Genomic DNA, 10,986 nt, shown 5'->3' with positions numbered 1-10,986 from the left:
TCCCCTCAGGGAGTGACATATCCGGCTAGCAAATGGCCAAGTGGCTAAATCTTTGCCGTTCCCCACAAGCATATTTCAAAATTACTTTTGAAAGAGATGGCTTGATGATACTTTAATCATCATACATGATAGAAAGTACTATTTATGACAGGATTTTCTGTTGATATTTTCCTCTCAGGTTAATCTTTTGCCTAAAAGATCATGCTTGGATTTACATTTTTAATGAGTTTCTATTGAAGTTTAAGTGGTTGATGGAATCTTACAAATATGTTTGACAGAGGAGTGTTTCAGATCCCCAGTATATGATATGGTTATGTGTGGTTGAAAGTTTTCTAAATCTATTTAATTTCTATGATTGCATTTCAGTTAAGATTCCTAGTTCTGGAATTCCCAGGTTTTAGGCTGAGATCAAACTTTTATTATGTCTGTGAACTTTTAAAAATACCATATATTGAATATAATGAAAATAATAATTAACCCTATCTGGTAGTGATGTTATGAAAATTAAATGAGATAGCTCAAGGAAACTCCTCACACAGTGCCAGACACATTTTCAAAGTTTTATAAATGATAGATGTTATTAATGAAACTGAATTTATAACATAGTGAAAATAACTCTAGTCAAGAAGTGTTGAGCTCTAGTAGATACACTATCAGTTAATAGCTCTCCAGTCTTGGAAAAAACACATAAACTCTCTGAATTCACTTTAATGTTAATAAAGCAAAGGTTTTTATAAATCTATTGCATGTTAAATAAAACTGACATCAAGATCAAATAAGGTAATATAATGATTATGTCATACAGTCACTTGGTCTTTTAGTTCAGGGTGCATTCATTTTAGCTCCCTTCACACATAAATTCCTCTAAAATGATGAAATTAATGTTTTCTAGATAAGTCTATATTTGAAATAAATGGAAACTCAAATTCAAACTGATGGTGGTTATATGTAGAATTTGCATGTATATGAATGTTTTTCATGGTTTGGCTTTTTTAGAAATATACTTTCCAATGTTTTTACCTCATTCCTGATAATTAACTATCAATAATGCATTCAAAATAGTTTACTTCTCCAACCATTCACTAGAAGTGCCATATTTCTTTTATCTCTTTGGAGTAGCTTGGTTATAAAATTTAGCATAGAAAAATAATGAGATTGGATGTACATCCCAAGTAAGCAATTGTGGTCACCGTATCTCCCAGGAACAACTTGATATAGATTTGTCTAGTCCCAAATGCTCCAATTTCTTCCACACAGTCCACTGATTTTTTGTGAATTTAAGAAGTGATTGGCAGCTCAGCTATCTCCATGGAGATTAATAGCACGTGATTTACAATACGCTTTTAAAGTAGGATAACATGCCAGATTCAATGGTACTTAATTATTGAGTATGAGGCAACTCTGTCCCAAGCTGTAAATATTTGGGGATGAGATCTATAGAAAACAAAAACTGTATTATAAGTAATCAGACCAACATTTTAAATATAAAGGATATTCAAAATGCAATTTCACTGAGTTTAAGAAAAGCTACTGTTTTCCAGCAGATGATTCTATGCCGGGGTGGGGGGTGGATTTTCCAGTTTTTCACACATTCTGTGACTATTTTGGCCTGGACTATCTTTTTACAGATGTTTGTTCAATAACCACCCCTAAAGGATTGACTGAGTGTCTGCCTGTGAGCCAGCGGGCACATTTGTTTGCCAACCAGGATAATAGTGACAATAACTCTCTCCCTCTATAATAAGATTGGGGAAAACCTAAACTCAGGACTCCACAGCTGTGACATGGATCCACTGATGGTACAGCATTCATCTGGGCCATTCCTCACGGCGCCCCCCAGGGGCAAGAGTAAGGATGCAGACATGAAATCCATGCTGCTTGCTGTATGGTGAGCCATAAAGTCCTCTGTCTCTACCCCAGGGGTCTTCGGCCTTCTGCCAGCATCTATGAAACTGTGGCAGAATAACTTGTTAGCTTAGGAATAGGGTAAAGTCTCAGACCCTTCATCATTTTTGACAGATTCACTTTGATCCAATGGTTATTTATTGGGAATTTAATGTGCAAGTGACTGTGTTCAGTGTTGCGTGGCGAGTGATACAAAGAGAGTATGTGGGCTGCATTCTAAAGATATTTACTCTTAGAGGTGAAGTGGGGAAATAGTGTAACTCAGAAGAAGAAATTGTTTATACTGACAAAATATAAGGAAATAAATAAGTATATAGAAAATTTTTGAAGCACAAAACAAAACACACACAAAATCAACCACCACCATCACCAACACACTGTATTTTGATAGACGCCAAAGGGGTGGTATGAGGGTAAAGAAGTATTTAGACTAATGAAGTTACAAAAATTCTTAGCTGTTTCTCTAAACATAGGTAGATAATTGCAGCTTAATTTTATGTTATGTGCAGAACTGTGCATAAGTATGAGACTTAACAGGCATTTAAGAGAGATCAAGAGATGCTTGATGGGCAAGGAAAAAAGTCTAGACCTTGTATCTGTCAGGAGTCAACTACTAGGAAACACACATACACACACACACACACACACACACACAAGGAAATGGCTTACACATTAGACAGGGGAGGGACCTACTTCAACATGATCTGCAAGCCTATTTCCACTTCTAATGCTAGAGCCTGAGGTACAAGGGCAGCAGTAAGGAAGGAAAGATCATGAGCTGGCTGGACTCTCAGGAACATGAGCTAGGATTTCCCCTAAGGGCTGTCTAAATTCTGTGCCATTCTTGTTACTGACCTTGATGATGAAGACATCCTACACATACCTGGTCCAAATGCCCCTCTATGCCACATGAGAAGTCAGCACATGGGAAACAATGGTACAAAATGAGTGCTACCTTCCCTACACCCTCCAAAACTTGTGAGAATTTCTGTTGTGGCCCCCTCCCCACCCTTAACAGGAAACATAGAAGAAAGAAAATTCAGAGTGTTTTAGTCTTGACACATTAGAAAGTCACTGCAAACCTTAAAATAGAGGTATCGGAATGCCTTTATTTGTTTAAAAAATTTTTAATGTTTTTTTATTATTTTTGAGAGACAGAGAAAGCGGGAGCAGGGGAGGGTCAGAGAGAGAGGGAGACACAGAATCCGAGGCAGGTTCCAGGCTCTGAGTCAGCACAGAGCCCGATGTGGGGCTCAAACCCACGAACCGCGAGATCATGATCTGAGCTAAAGCCAGATGCTTAACCGACTGAGCCACCCACATGCCCCATTGGAATGCCTTTAAAGATTTTTATTTTTTTTTATTTTTAAACTAAACACTACAGAAACTATTAACAATTCTTATATTATGTAAAAAACACAAACATTTGAAAATAGAAAAGATAAATTCTGAAGAGCATCTAATTATTTTGAAAAAATTTACTGTTCTATCATTAACAGCTTACAAAGTATGTACTCTATTACCCTCAATAAACTGTCATCTTCCCCATATTACTTACTAGGAAAAAAGTATGTTTTTCTTTAATATATATTAAATATGTACACAAAGAATCAATCTACAAGAAAACATAGTATAGTGACTTAGCACTTAATTATAAAGGCAATTCTCTAGAAGATAAAGAAGCACAAAATATCAAAAGCCTTCAGAAACTGATTTTTATTTTAGTCTATTTTAGATAATAGAGACTTTTTTGTGCCTCAAAAAATTGAGTGTGAAGACAGTGCTACAAGTTTTACTGTATTTAATTCCGCTTTCTCTAAGCCTAAAATGGAGAAGGCATTAATAAATACTGAATTCCCTGTCTCAGATCTGCCTGGAACAGATTTTAATAAATTACTTTTTATGCTATAATCCAAGAATTGAGCTGCCACAGTTATGATTAATAGAGCAGCATTCTTACAAAAGAACAACAGTTGCAAAAGAAAAGAATTCCGTTATAGTGTTATCACATCAATATTAAAAAGAGGTGCAATAATGTTGCAGTACAATAACTGAAATGGAAAACATAGTTTTTATAATTAAATAATAAATTATTAAACTATTAATAAAATTCTCTATCAGACTTTAAAGTATAATAGTAATAATTGCCACCAAAATTTGAGAAAGACTGTAAAACAATTGAGTGGAATCCGTATTGTATTGGCTGGAGAGGATATTTATAAAAATGTATTTGAACAACAAGGTTCTATACTGAAATTAACTTCTTCCTTAAAGTTCCAAACAAATGGACGTGAAAAACCATCAAAGCTGGCCAGTAATTTAAACATTCTTAGTGAATACCTTAGGCAACATTTTAAAAGTAATTTTTTATTTAATTTTCAATTTTTAAAATGATCTAATCATTACTGAAATTATTTTCAATTTTTTTTTGCAGATCTAAATTGACTTTCCCAGGGCACCTGGGTGGCTCAGTTGGTTAAGCGTCCGACTTCGGCTCATGTCATGATCTCACGGTTCATGGGTTTGAGCCCCGCGTCGGGCTCTGTGCTGACAACTAGCTCAGAGCCTGGAGCCTGCTTCCAGTTCTGTGTCTCCCTCTCTCTCTGACCCTCCCCTGTTCACGCTGTCTCTCTCTGTCTCTCAAAAATAAATAAAAAACATTAAAAAAATTAATAAAAACAAAATTGACTTTCCCATTTAGTGGGAATTAAAATATATTTTCTTATTAGCTGATCTACTAGAATTCTAAATTGAACAAGAACTGTGTTTGGTTAAAATTTACCTTGAGGGAAAGCACTTTCAGCTTTTAGTTTTTAGCTCATAGGGTGGATGAGCCAAGGAGGAAGAAATTTGTTATGCACACAAATGAGCAGAAACCAGAAGTAGGGAGAGCAAAGAGGAGAAGAGAGAAGAGGAAGGGAGATAAGAGCGGTTAAGTATTTCAGTCTCCACCAAAGCTCAGGGATTACAGAAATGGCTGAGGAAGTTTTAGCTGGATACCCAACATTGATTCTGAAGTCATTTAATTGTAAAGAGAAAATTTTCTCACCTTCCTTTATCTCCTCAAAAGTCTATTACTCACACTTTCTTCTAAAAACAGATGAAATTAGGAGTTAGTCATTCTTGATTCTTGCCTTTGGCTTGTTTGCCATATTTGGGTCTTGTCAACTCTTCTCCTAAATACATATAGGTGCTCTCTAGCTACATATATACATACATACATAAACAAACTTTTAAAACAAAATACATACCACTATCTCATGTTTTCTTATTTAATACATATTGTTTACAAGTCATTAGATTTGAGACATAAGAGATCTTGTCTATCCCACTTATATGCCTGCTCCTAGATAGTACATAACCCATATTGTTTTTTTCACTAATATTTGTTAAAAAGATAAACAAAATGCTCTGTGGGTGTTGTGGGGTGGGGGCAAGTAGCTGTTTTGTGGAAATTAAAGAAAAGGTAGAACTCTATATTTAGGTCAGCATGGTAAAAGAGAAATTATATGGTTGAGATGATAAAACAATCCTTCCACTGACATAATTTATTGGAATAAGAACTCAGAGGCAAAGGTTATGACAATATTTCTCTTCCCCTATCCATGAGAATTTTAATGCCTCTTGAGGTTTGGATTTCTCATAGATGATTGAGTGAATATTATATGTACCTTCTGAGTGTTGAAGGGAATAGCAAATCCAGCTTTGGAAACAGATTGTATATAATTAAACCTGTTCATTCTTTGACAACTTACCCTGTTCAGATACAATGGTATTAGTAAGTAGCTGATAACTGTAAGGATATGTATGCTTTCACTAGACTATGCATTTTAGAATTTAGCATGTTAAATGATCCTTGATAATTTCACCTGGTTCTTTTTTTTTTTTAATTTTTTAAATGTTTTTATTTTTGAGAGACAGAGAGAGACAGCACGAGCAAGGGAGGGCCAGAGAGAGAGAGGGAGACACAGAATCTGAAGCAGGCTCCAGGCTCTGAGCTAGTTGTCAGCACAGAGCCCAATGCAGGGCTAGAACCCACGAACCGTGAGATCATGGCCTGAGCCAAAGCCAGACACTTAACTGACTGAGCCACCCAGGCACCCCTCATCTGGTTCTTAAACAGGAGGTGTCTCAGTCTGGTTTCTGTATTGTGACAATTATTTGCCTGTGTATAAACACACAGATATGTGCATACACACACCCACATATACACACTCCATACTTCAGAACTCAATCCAGCTATATTGGACACTACAAATAAATTGAGGCATCTGTATGTGAAGTATGTCATAGAGGACAATAATATACACTGAATTTTATTTTTTCCCAATATAGTTATTCATTTCAGGTGTAATTATGTTTTAAGAGCTTTATATGTGAGTCTGGCTTTAAAAGTATTTTGCTTAATCTGCCTAGGTATTTTAAAATTTTTCATGGAAGGTCAGATCATAAAAATTTATATTTTATTTCTATGCTTAATCCTAGTCCAACTCTGTCATTTCTGTTTTGTGATTTTGGACCAGATACATGTCATCTCTGTGCTTCAGTTTCCTCATCAATAAAATGGGAGATAATATTACTACCTATGTCTAAAAGTTGCTTTGATGAGCCAATTAATCATTACATATAAGAGTGCATGACTCAATAAATGTTAACTTCATCATTAGTTTAAAACTGCTATCATTATTATAACTACCATGGCTGCTTCCTGAGATTAGATTCTAGTTATCACCAACTAGAAACCATCTTCGGCAAAGGGAGTAGTCAAAGTGAAGCGACCCAGTCAGTGACAATTATGGTGTCACAAAGCTGAAATGTTCTGCCAGTAGGTAGAAGTTTATCTGTCTGGAGCACAGGGATTGTGGGTGCAGGCCAGCTAGCTCAGGCAGCAAACGGCTTTGGAAAATGGAGTTGTCTGGCACCCAATCCCTGATTGTCTAGACTGGAAAATGGAACAAAAATATAATTTACTAAGCACCTGCTACATGTCAGGTAATTGCATTCATGTTGTCTTATTTCAGGGTTGTCAGTATTCCTGTTATTACAGATCATAAAGGAAAACACACAGAGGTATCAGGTAGCTTACAGAGTATTACAGAAGTTTAAATCAGAGTTAGAATTCAAACTTAGTTTTATTTAAATCTAAAGCTAGTAACCTCTTCTCTCTCATATTTTTGTGTTTTTTTATAGAAATAAGGAATGAATTTGCAAGAGTTTCTGATATGTGAATTTAATCCATCAACAATGCAGGGACTACCTTCATTTACATCAAAACAAAACTTTCTTTTTGGAAATGTGACTTCCCAGGGACAAGGGTAACAAGATGGGACAGGAGTGGCTAGGACCTTCAGCGGACAGAGTAAAAAGAGAAGTAAGAGCATTTTGGGCAAAAGCAAGCGATCCCTTAATTTTAAAATCAGCACTGTAGACCTGACACCATTCCCAAAGAAGGACCACCTTGGTCCCTTTCTAAACTAGAAATCCTCATGTTCAGCTGAGCTGGGACTTTGAAAAATCACAGTGTGTGTGCAACAACCTTATGATGTTAGAGGGACACGGCATCAGACCTATAATGTCTGCAGAGATAATCTAGTCCACCTGGCAGACATTAATTAAGCATGGTTGCTAACTACCCCTAAACCCCAGAGTTTCTGATTCATTAAATTATAGGTGAGAACAGAAAATTTACATCTCTAATAAGTTCTGAGGTAATGCTAATACTGCTGATCTAAGGCCATACTTTAGAACTGCTACTACAGACTAAGCCATTTTATATTTATACAGACTAAACGATTACATTTTATAAACTGAGGCCCAGGTGAGAGTGTTCATGCTGCACAGTCAATGATCTTGGAAGGACAAATGAAGGAAAGACCACTGAGACTTGTTCCAAGACATTATAAGGAGTCAATATTCTTATAACAGCATGGTTGTGGCCTTGCTCAGATTCAGGGTCACAGTTACATCGGTACCCAGCCACTTTGGATTAGGTAAATCCTCAAGAAAAGGAATCAACACAATATGTTTGATGCCACTTTCTCACAAATCTTGTTAACTCTTCTTTTGAACTTTATTACAACAAATTCTATTAGTCCGATTTATTTTTTTGTCTCTTCTTCTTTTTTTCTGTTTATTTATTTTTTTAACATGTGCAATTATTTTCCATCATTTACAATACAGTAGTTACAATGACACTGCAAACAGAAAATCAAAGTAAAAAATCAAAACCCCAACTTCTATTTCATGTAATTAGACTTAAACAGGAATTAGAAGGTTATGTAACAACTAGTTAATCACCTAATTTCACAGCTATCTGAAGGGGCAATCGATATATAGCAGCTTATCTATGATTCATTCAAGGTACATGATACAATTTATTATTAGTCCGTTTTAAAGTTGTAATGGAAATGAATGAAACAGACTATGTCTAGTTATCAGTTTCTGAAATGCATTGGAAAAAACTGGGCTATTTAAATCATGAAGTAAACATTATGTTCTCAAGGGAAAATTCATTTTATTTCCCAGGCCAGTGCAGATGTATTGGATATAGTTGCAGTCTTGAAAATTATTATTCCTCCTAAGCTGGAGTTTGGAGGGAAAGATAATTATCTGCCAGAGGTAACAAAGATAGGAAGAATACCAAGTACTACACGCTGCAAATTCTGGGTTGTTATTGTCATTCGTGATGTTTTTATACATTGTTCATCTACAAAAAACATTTACATGGCTCTAAATTTGCTGAAAGTTTATGCTCCTAATTATGACCATGGGGACATTACTCATCACCTGTTGTTTAATCAAATATTGATTGATCCAGCCAGTAAAATCCTACATGTGTGATAGCTGGACAACCTGGCAATTCCAAGATTCTACTTTTACTTAATTCTCTGTTACTGTCCAGGTAGCATGAACTTAAACGCTGTGACTCTCATTTGATGAATCACTTAGGTTAAATTATCATTTTAAGAGGTTGTGAGAATGAATATGCATAATAATTTTAATCAACTCTGTCTATGTTAGTGGCATGATTTTGATTTATATATTATTACCTGCAATAACTATCCAGAAAATCCAGGAAAGAAATGGTGTTACTCCAGAAGGATGTGTGTTGGTTTTCTATTGTTGCATGACAAAATACCACAAATTTACCATCTTAAAACAAATTTATTTTCTCACAGTTTCTATGGGCCAGGAGTCTGGGTACAGGTTAGGTGACTGAAATCCAAGCTTCATCCAGGGATATATTCTCCACAGTTTTGGGACCTCTTTTAAGTTCACTGGTTGTTAGTAGAATTCAGTTCCTTCATGCTATGAGACTCAGGTCACTATTTTCTTGTTTAGAGTGTCATAGGATCTCTCTGAGTTCCCAGAATGTACCCTCAAGTCCTAGCTCCATGGACCTCTCCTAATATGGCATCTTAAGTTTTCAAAAACAGCAGGGTAATCTTTTCTCATGCTTTGAATCTTTTCCTTCAGAAAGGACCTAGTCCCTTTTAAGGGCTCATTTGACTTGCCTCAGACCTACCCAGAATAATCTTAATTTTTTTTAACTTTTTAAAAATTTTTATTTATTTATTTTGAGAGAGTGGAGGGAGGGTGAGAGGGAGAGAGAGAATCCCAAGCAGGCTTCATCCTGTCAGTGCAGACCCCAGTGTGGGGCTCAATCCCACAAACCTCAAGATCATGACCTGAGCTGAAATTAAGAGTCAGGCGCTCAACCAACTGAGCCACCCAGCACCCTAAAATAATCTTACTTTTAATTAACCCAAAGTCAACTAAATAGGGACCTTAATTACACCTTCAAAGTCCTTCAGTTTTAACATGTGATATAATCTAATCATGAGGTAAAATTTGTAACATTCATAGTCCCTTTTAATATTCAAGGGGAAGAGATTATACAGGGTAAATAATACCAGAGGAGGGCAATTTTAGATGCCATCTTAGAATTCTGCCTACCATGGGCTACTATTTATATAATGTTTATGTTTTATTCTTTTCTAATCATAAAATACTGTATGATAATTATTTAAAAAGGGAAATAATATAATTTTTTTAAATGTTTATTTTTTACCACTTCTAGGTAATCATTATCAACATTTTTGTGATTTTTTTCTATTTGCATATGTATGTATAAATGCTTTTAACTATTAAACCTTATTACGTATACAATATTAGAAATATTTTCCCAAATTATTCACATTATTTTTAGTGTTTCCAATGACTACATTAAATTGATCTAAGGATGTATCATCATTTATTTAAGCAATACTTTAGGTTCATTTCCATTATTTTCATATTTTAATGATCCTTACCGGGGGTACCTTTATATGTTAGTCTTTGTTTGCATCTTTCTTATCCAGATGAAGTTTGCGGTAGAAGGTATTCATGGACATAGTGTTTCATGCTTACTTATATCCATGACTTTTGATGGTACTCTCTTCTTCCATTGTTTTCAGAGCTGGACATTTGATTACTTTGGACAATGGAACAGCTGCAAATCTGATGCAAGCAGAGAATTAAACTAGCCCTTGCACAATCCAGCTTCCTTTCTTAAACCGTTGTCACTGCCATGAAAATGTTCCCAGGTTAATGTATGGAGTAATGTGATTATCATGTGAAGGGGGACTGAGTTACATAGCAAAGGTCATCTAAGGTCATCTAAGACCAGGTAGCCTCTAGCCTACCGCTAGGTGACTGAACACACTTGAGTGAGCCCAGTTGAAACCAGCCGAACCAACTCCAAATCAGCAAAATCACCTACCTGATCCATAGATTCATGATAAATTAAAATTGATTGTTATTTAAAACAACTAAATATTTTGGGTGGTTTGTTATCCAGCAAAAGCTAACTTACACAAAATTCTAGAAATAGACTATTAAAGGATAAAATTTTAAGTATCAAAAATTTACCAGCCAAAAATTAATCATTGGACTGAAGTAGCATTTAAAGACCTGCTGGAGGGGCGCCTGGGTGGCTCAGTCAGTTAAGTGTCTGGCTTTGGCTCAGGTCAGATCTCACCTTCATGGGTTTGAGCCCCGCGTCAGGCTCTGTGCTGACAGCTAGCTCAGAGCCTGGAGCCT

The 10,986-nt window shown here is 35.7% G+C and overlaps 1 long non-coding RNA gene across 1 annotated transcript; it reads left to right on the top strand.

Annotated features, from left to right (window-relative positions):
* Positions 1 to 6,748: 6,748 nt before the first annotated feature.
* Positions 6,749 to 10,715, top strand: LOC115305604. The gene is made up of 2 exons (XR_003914881.1): positions 6,749 to 6,897; positions 10,362 to 10,715. It is a non-coding gene; the product is annotated as an uncharacterized LOC115305604 (long non-coding RNA).
* Positions 10,716 to 10,986: the final 271 nt, after the last annotated feature.

The sequence above is a fragment of the Suricata suricatta genome, chromosome 10 (genome assembly GCF_006229205.1).
Source record: "Suricata suricatta isolate VVHF042 chromosome 10, meerkat_22Aug2017_6uvM2_HiC, whole genome shotgun sequence".
Classification (NCBI taxonomy): Eukaryota; Metazoa; Chordata; class Mammalia; order Carnivora; family Herpestidae; genus Suricata; species Suricata suricatta.
This window is presented reverse-complemented; position numbering and strand designations above follow the sequence as displayed.